Source organism: Oreochromis aureus, linkage group 2 (assembly GCF_013358895.1).
Source record: "Oreochromis aureus strain Israel breed Guangdong linkage group 2, ZZ_aureus, whole genome shotgun sequence".
Classification (NCBI taxonomy): Eukaryota; Metazoa; Chordata; class Actinopteri; order Cichliformes; family Cichlidae; genus Oreochromis; species Oreochromis aureus.
Window position 1 is genome coordinate 27,997,257 of NC_052943.1, and position 13,316 is coordinate 28,010,572.

The 13,316-nt window shown below is 39.0% G+C and overlaps 1 long non-coding RNA gene across 1 annotated transcript; it reads left to right on the forward strand.

The window, feature by feature from the left end:
- The first annotated feature begins 2,015 nt into the window (after nt 1-2,015).
- LOC120433051 lies at nt 2,016-8,021 on the forward strand. The gene is made up of 3 exons (XR_005608278.1): nt 2,016-2,467; nt 7,050-7,253; nt 7,343-8,021. It is a non-coding gene; the product is annotated as an uncharacterized LOC120433051 (long non-coding RNA).
- The last annotated feature ends 5,295 nt before the right edge of the window (nt 8,022-13,316 follow it).

Below are 13,316 nucleotides of genomic sequence, written 5' to 3' on the forward strand. Positions count from 1 at the left end.
TAACACAAAATCTTAGAAAACACAAAATAAAGACACAAAACTCACATAAACATCATGATCACAATGAAAAGCAAAAGCAATAAAGTTATAAGGAAAATTTTATTAACAATTAAATGGAATAAATAATGACCAAACCAAATAAATAAATAAATAAACAATGTACAAATGGAAACAGCTGACTGAAAGAAAACGAGAAGGCAGCACAGTGTAGTGATCACGTTTAACAAACATACGCAGCAAAATTAGGCCCAAAATCTTTTAGTTTTTGCTATTTGCTGAATTTTAAAAACTTCTAACCTGGAAAAAAAACATGAAAAATCATCTCTCTTTTCTTAAAATGAATTTTTAATTTGATGACGTCAAACTGTGTCTGTTCTTTGCAAACAGATAAAGAGTCACTTGTAAATTATGAAACTTTTGATAAAAACCTCTCTATGGACGTGATCACAGTCGCGCATCACAGGCTAACATTAGCGTCACTGAGGCGTAAGCTTTGCTAGCTGACCGGTGCCAGAAAGAGATTCCTGAAGTTTGCGTGTTTTATGTGCAAAAGATTCATTGCAGGGTTTCATTTAAAGTGAAGAAATGGTTTGTTTTGCAAGCATCTGTAACTAATCCAGTAGCTTTTGGTAACTTAAAATATCTTTATTGAACTGTGATGTCGTGTTTGTTGCAATTTGCAAAAACTGACTGGAACTTCTACCTCATGACAGAAATCTTCCTTCTGGCTCATGTTTGACAGATCATAGACCCGTAGCTAAACAGGGTTCCGTTTACTGCACTTTACAGTATAAATGACATTTTTCAGAGAAGTGAAGTTAAGACAACAAACAGCGGAAAGCCCGGCTCTTTGTGTGTTGCTGCTTTTTAAGGTCCTGTTAAAAACTACCAACATTTCTTATGATAAAAAACACTGTAAGAGCGCACATACACGGTGTAGACGTGTGGCTGAGGTCATAAATGTCACGTAAAAGCACACCTTGAACCTGGGATGTAAAATAACAACCACATGAGCTTGCAGAGAAACGCAGTCACGACTCACAAAGTCTGTGAGCTGTGACTACTACAGTGCACTGAGGAGGAGAGACGTTTTCTTAAGGTGGATTAATGAATTCAACACCCACTGGAGTCACTAATTGGAGCTAATTAGAGTCACTGAACTGGACCTCTCCACTGTGTTTGTGCTCCAGTTTTCTGAGGAAAAATGGTATTTTATTAGTCACTGAGCACTAATTAGCAGGTATCTGTGTGATGCACCCCAGCAGTCTGTGGATGCAGTTGGATGGACGTGTGTAACCTGCACATTCAGACACATTCGATCACAAAACGATTCAAATCGCTGTGAATAAAATGCAGCTGTGCCTCCTCCTGATGCAGACACGAACGGTCCGTGGATGAACCTCAGCCTGATTCCTTCCCCACATCTTTCTAGTCGGGCTTTTCACGTGGCGGTGTAATGCAGTCGCCGCCCCGCAGTAACACACTGTATTAAATAAAAAAATAACACCCAGATGGAGAGATGGGCAGGCGGAGAGACAGCCGGTTCATTTCCAGCGTCCAGCTGAGCAGCAGCCGCTCTGTCTTCCAGCTCCTCTCACATTATTTTATGGCACTCGGCTCAGCGGGGAGCAGAAAGCCTCTGAGCCAAACTGTACCTACTGCTGGATGAATTTCCAGCTCTGAAAATATTACATTTCCTTTGTGCAGAGATGGAAATCAGTATTCTAACCCAAAGCAAAAATATGATTAATTGCTCCCTGCCTGAGTCCAGGCATGAGGGTAATAAGCCCGACTGAAGGAGTTTCGCTTTTCAATTCAGCACTGCTTGCGTATGTGCAAATACATTTTTTAATGCATGCAGTACATTAGAAATATCCACAGAAAATTGAATTTAGATAGTTACATGTGTAAGTACCAAACTCATTTCAGATGAGGCTAAATGAGATCAGAAAGAAAAGGGGAAAGAGTGTGCAGCTCTTTGATACAGCAAACAAATAGCAGCGCTGAAAGATCCCATTTTTCTTTGACTTTTTTACACGCAGGCTCAAATGCCGAAGTCAGGGAATCTTTTCATTAGCTTTGGCCTGAGACGCACGCCGAAATAAATGCACCTTTTTCTCTTTTTTCACTGTAATGTGTGTTAAATATTTCAGAGATTTCCAGATCCTTTCACAGAGCGCGAGAGAGGAGGGTGGCGGTGGAGGAATGAGGAGCGGCGCGTCAAACAAGAAAAGAAAATGCTGAGGCGAGAGGTTGATGTGCTCCACTGAATATTTTTCTCATTGTGTTATCAGAAAGCAGATAATGTGTCGGTGTGTTTGGCTGTCAGCGAAGCCACGGAGCTGCGTGTTCGGGCCTCCCGAAGGCAGATTACACTGAAGGAAACAGCGCTCTGACACCGGCAGCCGCTTTGGGTCAAAGGAAGGAAACATCTGATGACGCCGTTTGTGAGCTGGGACTTTGGAAGGTGAGTGAACTTGGCTGTTTTAAGCAGCAATGTCTGAGCCGGTCTCTGGGAGCAGCTTATTATTAAGCGGAGGAATTATCTTTGCGCTCAGGCAGGTTAAACTCTAAACCCGAATACTCAAAGTAGATAAACAGTAAACTTAAAATTCTTAAAAAAGTTCTCGGTAATCAAAAAATTTGAGCTCCTTTGACATTTTATTCCTGTCTGAGTTATTTAAACTTTAATTATTATGCAACTTAAGTAAAAACAATTTTTATTTTATTTATTTAACCTTTACTTAACCAGAAAAATCCCAATGAGATTAGAAAAACTTCTTTTTCAAGGGAGACCCTCAAGTGACTGAAATACCTTTTTAAACATATGTTTGTGTTTCTGACACCCAGTGTTGGGCAAGTTACTTTGAAAAAGTAATTCAATTATAGTTACTAGTTACTTCTTCAAAAAAGTAACTGAGTTAGTAACTGAGTTACAAGATTCTAAAAGTAATTAATTACTTGGAAAAGTAACTATTGCGTTACTTAAAAAAAAAAAAAAAGAACGTTTAACCCTCTGGGGTCCAGGGTATAATTGGCCATTTTTTTACTACTCTTGATTTTCCCTCCACATTTTACCTTTAAAAACTATTTGCTTTGTCTTGTTTGGTATCATTCTTTTTAGCACAACCTCACGTGCCTGAATTTACAGTCATGTTCTCATTTTGTCATACTGTATAACCAGAATTGATCTAAAATCAGACAAAAAACATAAAATCAGAGTAGAAAAAGTTATATTTTTACTGCAACAACCACAAACATGTTTAATGAATCATATTTCATAACTTCAAATGCAAATATTAATTGTCAATTTTAAAATCCTATGCACAAGTTTTGCAAACAACAAATTTATTGGCATTCATTTACTTTTTACCTTGATTTTTTAAACAACCATTTCAAACTATTTACAGAACAATCAGCTGTTCTTCAATAAGATGCCACACAAATTATTTGTGCCACTCCAAAAAAATATTTTGTGTCCACTATAAAGGAGAACATCACAGCCTGATACCTGCAGGTCTGACAGCAGCAGGTGTATCACTGCTGTTTCTACCTGGAGACAGCAGTCACCTCATTGTTCTGACACACAACACAAAACTATCCACAACACTACACACTAACTACACAAGACAACACATTAACTACACACTCCAAACACGCTAAACGTCACAAATCTCACATCTCAAAACTCGCTCTCTCTCTTTTTCTGCTCTCTCTCTCTCTCTCTCTCGCCGTCACTCCTAAAACTTCCCCTGTTTTGTTTTGTTTTTTGCTCATAAGCAGAGAGTGCTTGCTAGCGCTAACGTGGCGAAACTATTGAGGAAAAAACGCCGCGTATATCTTGTTTATCATGACTCTGGTTTTACGTGGCCTATCGACACAATTTAAAAACTGGTATATATCACCGTGTTGCTTTGTCTTTAAGTGGTCACGTGATTGACTTACCACGACTACTTTATTCTTCCTCAGTCAAACAGCAGCACTCGATTGTTTTGCCCCCTGAGCTCCAGGTGTTGTGCTAGACAGTGATCGTGATTACCATCCGCGGGAGCGCGCAGCTGCTTAAAGCTGTAGCGTCCAGATTACTTACGTAGTCAGCTACTTCCGTGCAACTGATATAAGATACGGTAAGCTGAACACAGTTTCAACCGTCTGTTTGTTGAAAAATAGTAACGGACCACGTTTCCTTGTTAGTAACTGTAACGGCGTTGTAACGATAGGAATAGTAATTAGTTAGATTACTCGTTACTGAAAAAAGTAACGCCGTTAGTAACGCCGTTACTTGTAACGCCGTTATTCCCATCACTGCTGACACCTATAATGATTCTTTCATATCGCCTTTAACATTTAATATCTTTTATAAATTCTTTATTTTAACATGCCTTGAACATTAATAGCACAGTGGGTTACTGGAAGATGCCAAGACAATACTGCTGAACCAAAGAAAAAATTTAAGGCCTTGATTTAGCAGAACTCAGTGTTACTGCGACTATTGGCTACTTTAGTTTTATCAAGTTTTACATTTCATGTTTTTGAGTTTTCCAAAGTCCTGATGTTTGATTTTTGTTTAACTAAGAATGATTAAGAAAGTGAAGAATAAAGCTGATGTTTAACCCTTTAAGACCTACCATAGAGCCAAGTCCGCCAGAGCTTATCTTTATATTTTTGCATGCTGTAGTGCCAAGTTGCTTAACATCAATACAACCATTATATCCAAAATTTTAATAATATGTATGCATTAAGTCCATAGTAACTACATAAATTGCAAAAAAGTGCAAAAAACTACAAAAAAATTGAAAATCATTTTAGTTTGTTTTACACTCAAAACTGTAAATGCAAAAAAGTCGCACAAAATAGTTTCCCATCACAGGAAATTTATTTTGAGTGTCTTCATAGTTTTATTTTTGAGATACACCAATTTTTATATACCGCCGGAAAACCGAAAATAAATATTATAATGCAAACTTGCAAAAAAAACCCCAAAAAACCAGCATGTGCATCAAAATAAACTATTTCCAGCAGTGCAATTTGAGTTCTAAGCCAGAAACTATACAGAAAAGCATGAAGTCAAACATGACTTTTAAAAACACCAGTATAGGCTTATAAGGCCCTGAAAGTAAAAAACTACATTTTCCGCAAAAATGACGTCACTTCCGGTTTCGGGCAGGTAATGGCGGACATACGATAGTTCGCGCTAATGTCTGTTCCAACGTAGGAAGTGTTATGAACAGCTGATCGGATTGGCAAAGCGTGTTTCTGGAATATTATGTTTTTGTCGCTGCAAATGCTTTTTACGAAATTTTTGCAAGGCCATATGTGGAAGGAAACCATGACTTAGGACAAGCTGATGGCATAAAATTGAAGTACAACTTCTCCAGTTTCATATGCAAAAAAATTTATTGCGCTAGCTTATGTGGTTGCAGTTCTACAGGGATTTAAAAATAGTTACGCAAAATGGAGCGTGCCTGCTCCAACCGGTCTTAAAGGGTTAAAGTTTCCAGTTTACTAAAACTCGGTACTTAAAGTTCATCAACATAAAAAAATTAAGGCAACCCGTTGCCTTAATTTTTTTATGTTTTACTAATGTCTTCAGGTTTACAGAGCAGGAAAAATAAAAAGTATATTGTTCTATTGCAATGAAGTCTTTTAGAGTCACCTTATGTATAAAGAACTTTTCCCGCCATGTTCATCATCACTTCGAATCAACACGCTCTCGCCAAAACATCGATTTGAACTTACATTGTTTTTTTTTCATTTTTCTATGAATATGTTTACATACAAAAGATTGTTTTTTTAGTGCACAATCCCACCAAAGACACCAAACAAGAAAAATTCTGACTTTAATTTGATTACATGTAATTTTGTTAAAATGTGACATTTAAGTATTTCGTAAGTGAAACTTACTTGATTGGTATACATTGAGTTTATACCAAACACATTTTCTTTGATCATTTATTATTTTAATTAAAAAAACCTTTGATCCTATATATTTTCATATATTTTACTGAAAAATTACTGCTTCATGTTCACTGGAGAATTATTTTTTCAGTGTGTTATCTACCTCAAAGCTTCTGTACCAGGAAGTGGAAAATTACTATTGATTAAATTAAAACATATAATGTGAAAAACACATACATACATAAATACATTCCACACAATTTTCAACTAAGAAACATTTTATGATTAAACCTTTGTTGTCGAGCTTCTCGTCATTTTGCATTTAAATCTTTGTTTTGATGCAACTACGTTGTTGTTCCTGGAGGAATTTCTGAAATGATGTTTTAAATCTATGAGTTTCTGCCTAGACTCTAAACGGAAGTAGTTATTTTGATTTTTTTTGTATGAAGATGACAACGGATCTACTATTTTCTGTGATTTATTAGTGTTAATCACCACTGGATTGCCAACAGATTGCATTATATTTACCAACTTGTCCCCAGCCAATCACAGACCGATAGCTGCCTCCTGTCTTATTGCTGTTTCATCACTGTCTTGATGCTGCAGTCGGTCCCCGACTTTGAAGCAACCATTTAAAAGGCAATGACACTGCAAGTTTTTTGTACACGTTTGCAATAATTTTGGATGTGCTGTGGTCTCCAGCTACTGTTTCCCTTCATGTGAGCACATGAGGGGAAATATTTTATGTGAGCACAAAACATTAGTCATTAGGTTTTGTCATGCCAAAGCATTCAGTGTTTATTGATAATTTTCTTAGGCTGTGGCTGTTTAACATGTTAGATCAACAGAGCTGTGACACCACGAGTGCAGTGAGTTGATGGCTGTTGTGTAAACATAAAGGTAACTTCAGACTGTCTCTGTTCTCAGACTGCCTCCTAGCAAATAATTGTTGTAATATAAGAGTAAAATAAGAGTGAAGTGTTTACTCAGAGTGATCCAATGTTTAAAATATGAAAACTAATGTGTGGCAAACTCGTTCCAACCATTTGTAAGATTTTATTTTTGTGCTTTGGGTTTGGTTTTATTTTTCATCCTGCAGACTGCCTACATATTTATAAATGGAAAACTTTTTTTTTCTCTGCATTTGAAAGAGAAGCTGGAAGCTCCTGGATATCAGCCATCAGGCCGGCTCTCGGTGCAGCGCTGGATTATTCACACATTCGACCTCCAACCCAGAACAACAACAAACAGCTCAGCACTCGGCGCTCACTCCGCCCGGCGCTCGGCAGATTGGACGATTACGGGTCATGACACTGAAGGTTCGGCAGCAACGTTCATCTCCCATCTCCTCTGAGGTCAGAAATAGACTCCTCCGTCTCAGTTATTCCTCCCATATCCAGAATATTTGACATTTCCCTCTCACACGTTCTCTCTCTTTCTTTAGAATTACTTTTTATCACATAGTAAAGAGCATGGAGTGACCTGAGTGCCTGAAAGCAGAGAAAAATAACACCTACGGGGTAAAACTGAAGGTTTCTTTATATTTACTGTGAAAGATTATGTGTCTTTTCATTCTGAATGTGAATGACTGAGAAACGTGGCCTGTATGTGTTGTATAAAAATGTTTCAGTGTATTAGTCTGAGCTCACGTAGCGAATCACTGTCTTCTAAAGAGGTCGCATAAAAGTAAGTTCCTCTATTACTTAATGACCAAAATGTCCAGTTTACAGGAGTTTAAAGGTTAAATGAGGAGTGGATAATGAAGAAAGGGGTGAAGAGGGGAAGTGGGTGCGTGTGCCGGTCGCCTGATTAGGTGGGTGGCGAAAAAGAGGAGACCATCTCACCTCATGTTTTTGCCACAGTTGAATTTGAAAAGTGTCTAAAAAGAAGGAAGAAAGGATGAGAAAGATATTATCTAGGTCCCCGTAATGCCGCCAAAATACCTCCACCTCATTGTCAGTCCTTCAGTCCCAGCTGGTCAAATATGCTGGTTCCACATAAGAGGGACCTGAAAGCTGAAGGCTCTGCCTCACATTCTATTTTGAAATACTCTATGAACAACAAGTAAGCCTGCAGTCTGATAGTGAAGTGCTCTAATGGGGCGATATGGTACATATGGTACATTAAGATAAGATGGGGCCTGATTACTGATCAAATACAATAATCTTGGTTTTTCTGAATTTAGAAGTAAATTACAAGTCAATCAGGCTTTACCACCTTTAAGGCATGCCTGGAGTTTAACTCCATCATCTCCCTTCATGGGTAAATAAAGCTGGGTGTCATCTGCATAGCAATGAAATGTATGCAATATTTTCTAATAATGTTAGCTAAGAGAAGCATGTATTAGTCCCAACACAGAGCCCTGTGGAACTCCATGACTGACTTTTGTGTGTGAGGAAGACTCCTCGTTCATATCGTAGTCAAAAAAGACCCCAAGGATCCTCACAGTGGTGCAGCGTCAGATCACTCAACTCGCCTCCCTACAAAAATCAGACCTACAGCTGGCAAACAGTTTCTGTTTAAACTGATTTGAAGATTTAAATGTGGCTTTGCTCAAAGAGGAAAAGCAGAGTTCGTTTACAGAGGAAGACACTGACTCTGCGGTTACTGAACCAACACGCCGCAGAAGCTGCAGCGTTTTAACACATGTGCAAATGTTTGCCGAACAGTTTAAACACTTTAAAACGTGCAGACAGAAAGACTAACCCCTGCTCCTGTAAAGAGCTGACGATGGTTTTTCCACACAGAAAAAGAGTGGGGGGATTTATGTGTGTAAAGTGGAGGTTAAGCAGGATTTTTGCAGCGTCTGTGAGCTCAAACTCTGCTCGCTGTGCACAAACACAAACTTCAACACGGCGAAGAAGAGACAGGATCAAAGCGACCGAGCGTTTCGACGGCGTCAACCGGGAAGTGCTCCAAGAACATCGACATCAAATGAAGAGCAGGAAAACATCTGAGGAGGGATGGGGGAGCACCTCAAAGTACATCCATCACCCAACACCTCCCCTCAACACACACACAGACACACACATACATGCGTTCTGTCTTGACTCTCACAGTGTTTGTGTGCAGTTCAGGTGTTCATCGTTTGAAAAACACCCAACTTCACAGTCAATAATTCAGTTTCTGAGCAGTAAAAAGGATTTTTTAAAAACTTATGTAATACAAGAAAATGACATGATGTTATGGTATCCCTGTGGTTTTCAATCATTTTTATGCAAGAAGAAGTAAAAACAACCATAAATGCATGAACTGGACATGTTGGATGTTTGATGACAGTTACAATGAAGTTATAAAAACATTGCTTTCAAACTGAGTTTGAACAAGAAAGTGTGCAATATTTCAAATATTTTCATCGTCACTTGGGGCTTAAAGTTTCTGCTTTAAGGTTGTCAAAGCTGTAAAGCTTCCTCAATGGTTCAACCTAAAAATCAAGTAAATACGAGTAAAAAATTACACAAAAAATCAAAATCTACAATACAGCTTACCCACCCAACTCTTGTAAAAAGTCATTTTAGAAGAAGTAAGTTCATCTCAGTAGAAAACAGGTAAGAGTAAATATATAATTTGGTTTCATTCACCAGATCAATTATACACTGTGTCCTGCATATGAGACAAACATATTACAACATAAGCACTTTGTATTCTTTGAAAATCGCCTCGTCACACAGTGTATTTTCACAGGATTTGAAAGTGAATCTCAGTAATACACAGCAGCCTTATGAAGACAGTTTAATCTCCTACATATGCCAAACCTACCACTCGCAACCCTCGCCATCTGAGAGATTTAAAACCAGCTGGGAAAACGAACTTGGCTTTCAAATACAAAAAGATGTGAGAAGAAAGTCTTAAACATACACAAACGTGTTCAAGCTAAGAAAGTGTACAGACTCCAAAGTAAAAATACACAGCATACTGTATATCCTGATGTTTCAGCTGCCTGTCATCGACACCACTCCTCAGAAAATAAACTTTTTTATCTTCTTTAACCTCACAAGAGCTGGAAAATATATGAATTATCATCAGAGTTTTGAGGCTTTAAGAAGAAACATTTTTCTGTTTGATTATAAAAGAACCAAAAAAACTACACTTCTTAACTCCAAAACAGGACTTCCTGATCCAACCAGTACTTTAACACTTGGAAAGGATAATAGCAAAGGTTCAGTATGACAAACTTGCATTAATGTCTAAAACTTTCATTATGATCATCGTTATTATTTATTTTTCTGGCACTGCTCTGAGTTGCTTATCGTTCAATAAATTCAGCTTTGGTGCTAAGTGTGTTTCACGTGAGGTTAAATGGTGACATATTGTTTTGGGAAATTGGAGTTTTGGAAGTCTTAGTCATGGCGAGTGTGCTCGGAGTGAAGCTTCTACTGGAGCTGCAGAGGAGTCTTCAGGGTTTCAGAGGTAAGTGGGGAGGTGAGAGGAGGAAACACAGCCCGAGTGTTCGATCAAAGTAAAACAGGAAGTTTAAAAAAAAAACCTGGACACAGAACTACTGAAGAAACCCAATGATTCAAAACTCAGAGAACAAATAAAACCATGACAAAATGTCTTGCTTTCATGTGCTAATTTTACTGTTCTCATTGTTCATCTGGTTATTGTGCCATCGAACAAGACTAGATGGACACTGACACTGTGGTTAAAGCAGTTAAATAATGGCAGCTATTTTCACCATCATTGTTTAACCAGATCACAAACACTGACTTTCTTTTAGATTTGATCTCCAATTTAAGCAAAAGGTTTGGTGGCTCGGTTTAGCCTGTCGTGGAGCTTCAGTGTCTGCATTAGGAGAATGGAGGGGTTGCAGTTATTTATCTTATTATTATTTACTTTTACTTGGTGATTTATTTTACGCACTTAAAACTACTTTGTTAGGTTCAGGAAAAGCTTGTGTTTTGGATTTTGAATGGTACTCCAAGACTTTAACACCTCGACAGTCATGTGCATGTGGTCATTTGGGAATGAAGGCTCCGTCTCTCTATGGGACCTATCCAGTGTGTGAGGCATGACAAAGACGGTGGCCTGAATATCGGTCTGCCAGCGGTGCGTCCGTGTGACCTGCTGAGGGAAGTCGTCGTCCTTGTTGTTTGAACCCGGTTTGAATGGACTCTCTGATTGGATTCCTCCATCGGGTGAAGCAGAGGTGACCTCCTAACCTGGATAACCTGGCCCAGCATCTGCAGCTGATTCAGCTCAGCTTCCACGAGGACAGAGACACATCATCTCATCCCACTGGGCCTGTACTGATGTGATTTTACTTATTAAGCTCCTCATACTAAAGGAGCCATGTTAAATAAAAAAAAGCTCAATAAATGAAGAGTAAGTATAATAGAATAAATATTTCTCTACGTTTCTGAGCTGTTTTGTTTTGTGATATTTGATTTATTTTATTGACCTAAGTTTTTCATGTTTTGACTGCTGCGGTGTGTTACCTTTTTGGGATAAATAAAATATCATCTTTTCTTCTCATTCTTCTGGTTATTGTGCTTCTCTTTGATGTTTCCTTTCTATAGGACACAATTTAATGTTATATTCTCTCTGTACGATTTGTGTATTCCGTCCTTCGGCTCAGTAAGTGGTTGGTAATCTATACGCAGATTTATCAGTTGTGGACATTTTATTTCAGTCATTTTAGTTCACATGTGATGCTGGAAATGATGAATACTCTCCGTAATCATACCCACCCACTTTGTGTTTCATTGTGTCTCCGTCCTCTCTCTCTCTGTGCCTTATCAGCTCTCCACCAGGTTATTAGTTCCCTTGCCATTGCCATGGCAACAAAGCGCTGCGCCTGCCTCACCACTATCCATTATGTTTGAGGAGAGAGAGAGGGTGAGCGAGGGTGAGACACATAGAAACGCAGAGAGAGAGAGTGATGTAGTGGAGTGGAGGATCAAAGCTGCTCGGTCACTGCAGCGACGGACGAGGATGAAACCAGCCGAGTCTCTTTCTACTCCAAACCATAGTGGACCCCCTCTGTGTGTGTGTGTGTGTGTGGGAGTGTGTGGGAGTGTGTGTGTGTGTGAGTGAGAGTCCATAAAAATGCGACTCAAACGTGTTGTTGTGTCTAAATCTTGTAGCAGTTGTGACTCATTAAGGCCTAAATTTACACATCAGCTGATTCAGATACAGACATGCTCTATAGTCAAAAGTATGTGGACACTGCTGTCCTGGCTGTCAGTGCTACAGCAGCAGTTCGTTTGGACTGTGATCTTCTCTGTTTTTACGTTACAGTCCTCGTTCCTGCTCCAAACCAAAAATTAGAAACACGATGGAGGGAAAAGCAGTTTACCATTACATGCTACAAAAGAAGGAAAAATTCACTTCACGTTCCCATTGGCAGGATCTGACACAGGTAACAAGTTACCAGCCAGTGAGCACACAGTGGATAAAAGCCTCCTTTTTGGCTCTGATAATGACCAGACTTCAGGAAATTAGCTTCACATTTTATTTAGTGTGACCTGAAACCATGAAGTCTTCAGGAAACTGTTTAACTGAGGTCACAAAGCCAAACTTCCCTCCATCTATTTATCCCGTTCATGGATGCGGTTGGACTGGAGCCTATCCCAGCAGCCACAGAACGAGAGGTCGGCCCAGTTCCTGGGCTAACACAGTGAGACAGGAAAAAAAAAAATCACATTTATGGCCAGTTTAGGATAACCAGTTACCCTAACCTCATCAAACCACCATGACCATTAAAAGAATGCAGATTATGGCACTTCCCAGCTGGATTGACTTATCAGACTTAGCTTTTAAATCTTTTACATTGTTGATGCTTTGGCCAGTCTGCGCACTTCAATCACTCATTCGAGCATTTATTTTGATGCTTTAGTTGATCAATTTCAACTTCAGTAGCCACTAGAACACGAAAACCGCACACGCAGAATAAAAAGACAGTTTTGTTTCATTCTCTGTACAGTGTTAAATCACACTGGACGTGTTTCAGAAGGATGCTTTGGGTCTTTTACTTTGAAATGTGATTATGTTGTCCCTGTTCCCTACTTCCTGTCATCCTCATCCTTCCCCTCTGTCTGTGGTCAGTTTCAAAATACACTAAAGCTATTCATTACCCTTAAAACATAAAGTTGACCAGATGCCATTGTTAGACTGCCTTTCTATCAGATGGCATTTCCAGTGTAAGCAAACCGTGTATTCTGCCTTGGTTTAGCCAGGTGTGGAGCTCCAGTGTTTGCATGAGAAGGGTGGAGGAGTTGCAGTTATTCATTTACTTTTAATATTTACTTTGACGTTTACTTGCTGGTTTGTTTTAGGCACTGGAAACTACATTGTTAGGTTCAGGAAAGCTTGTGGTTTGGATTAAAATGTCCCTTTATAATTTTAAACCTGCACATTGGGCAGACCAAATACAACACCGAGCGTCCAAACATCTCCATGAGGTCACTTTGGGATGA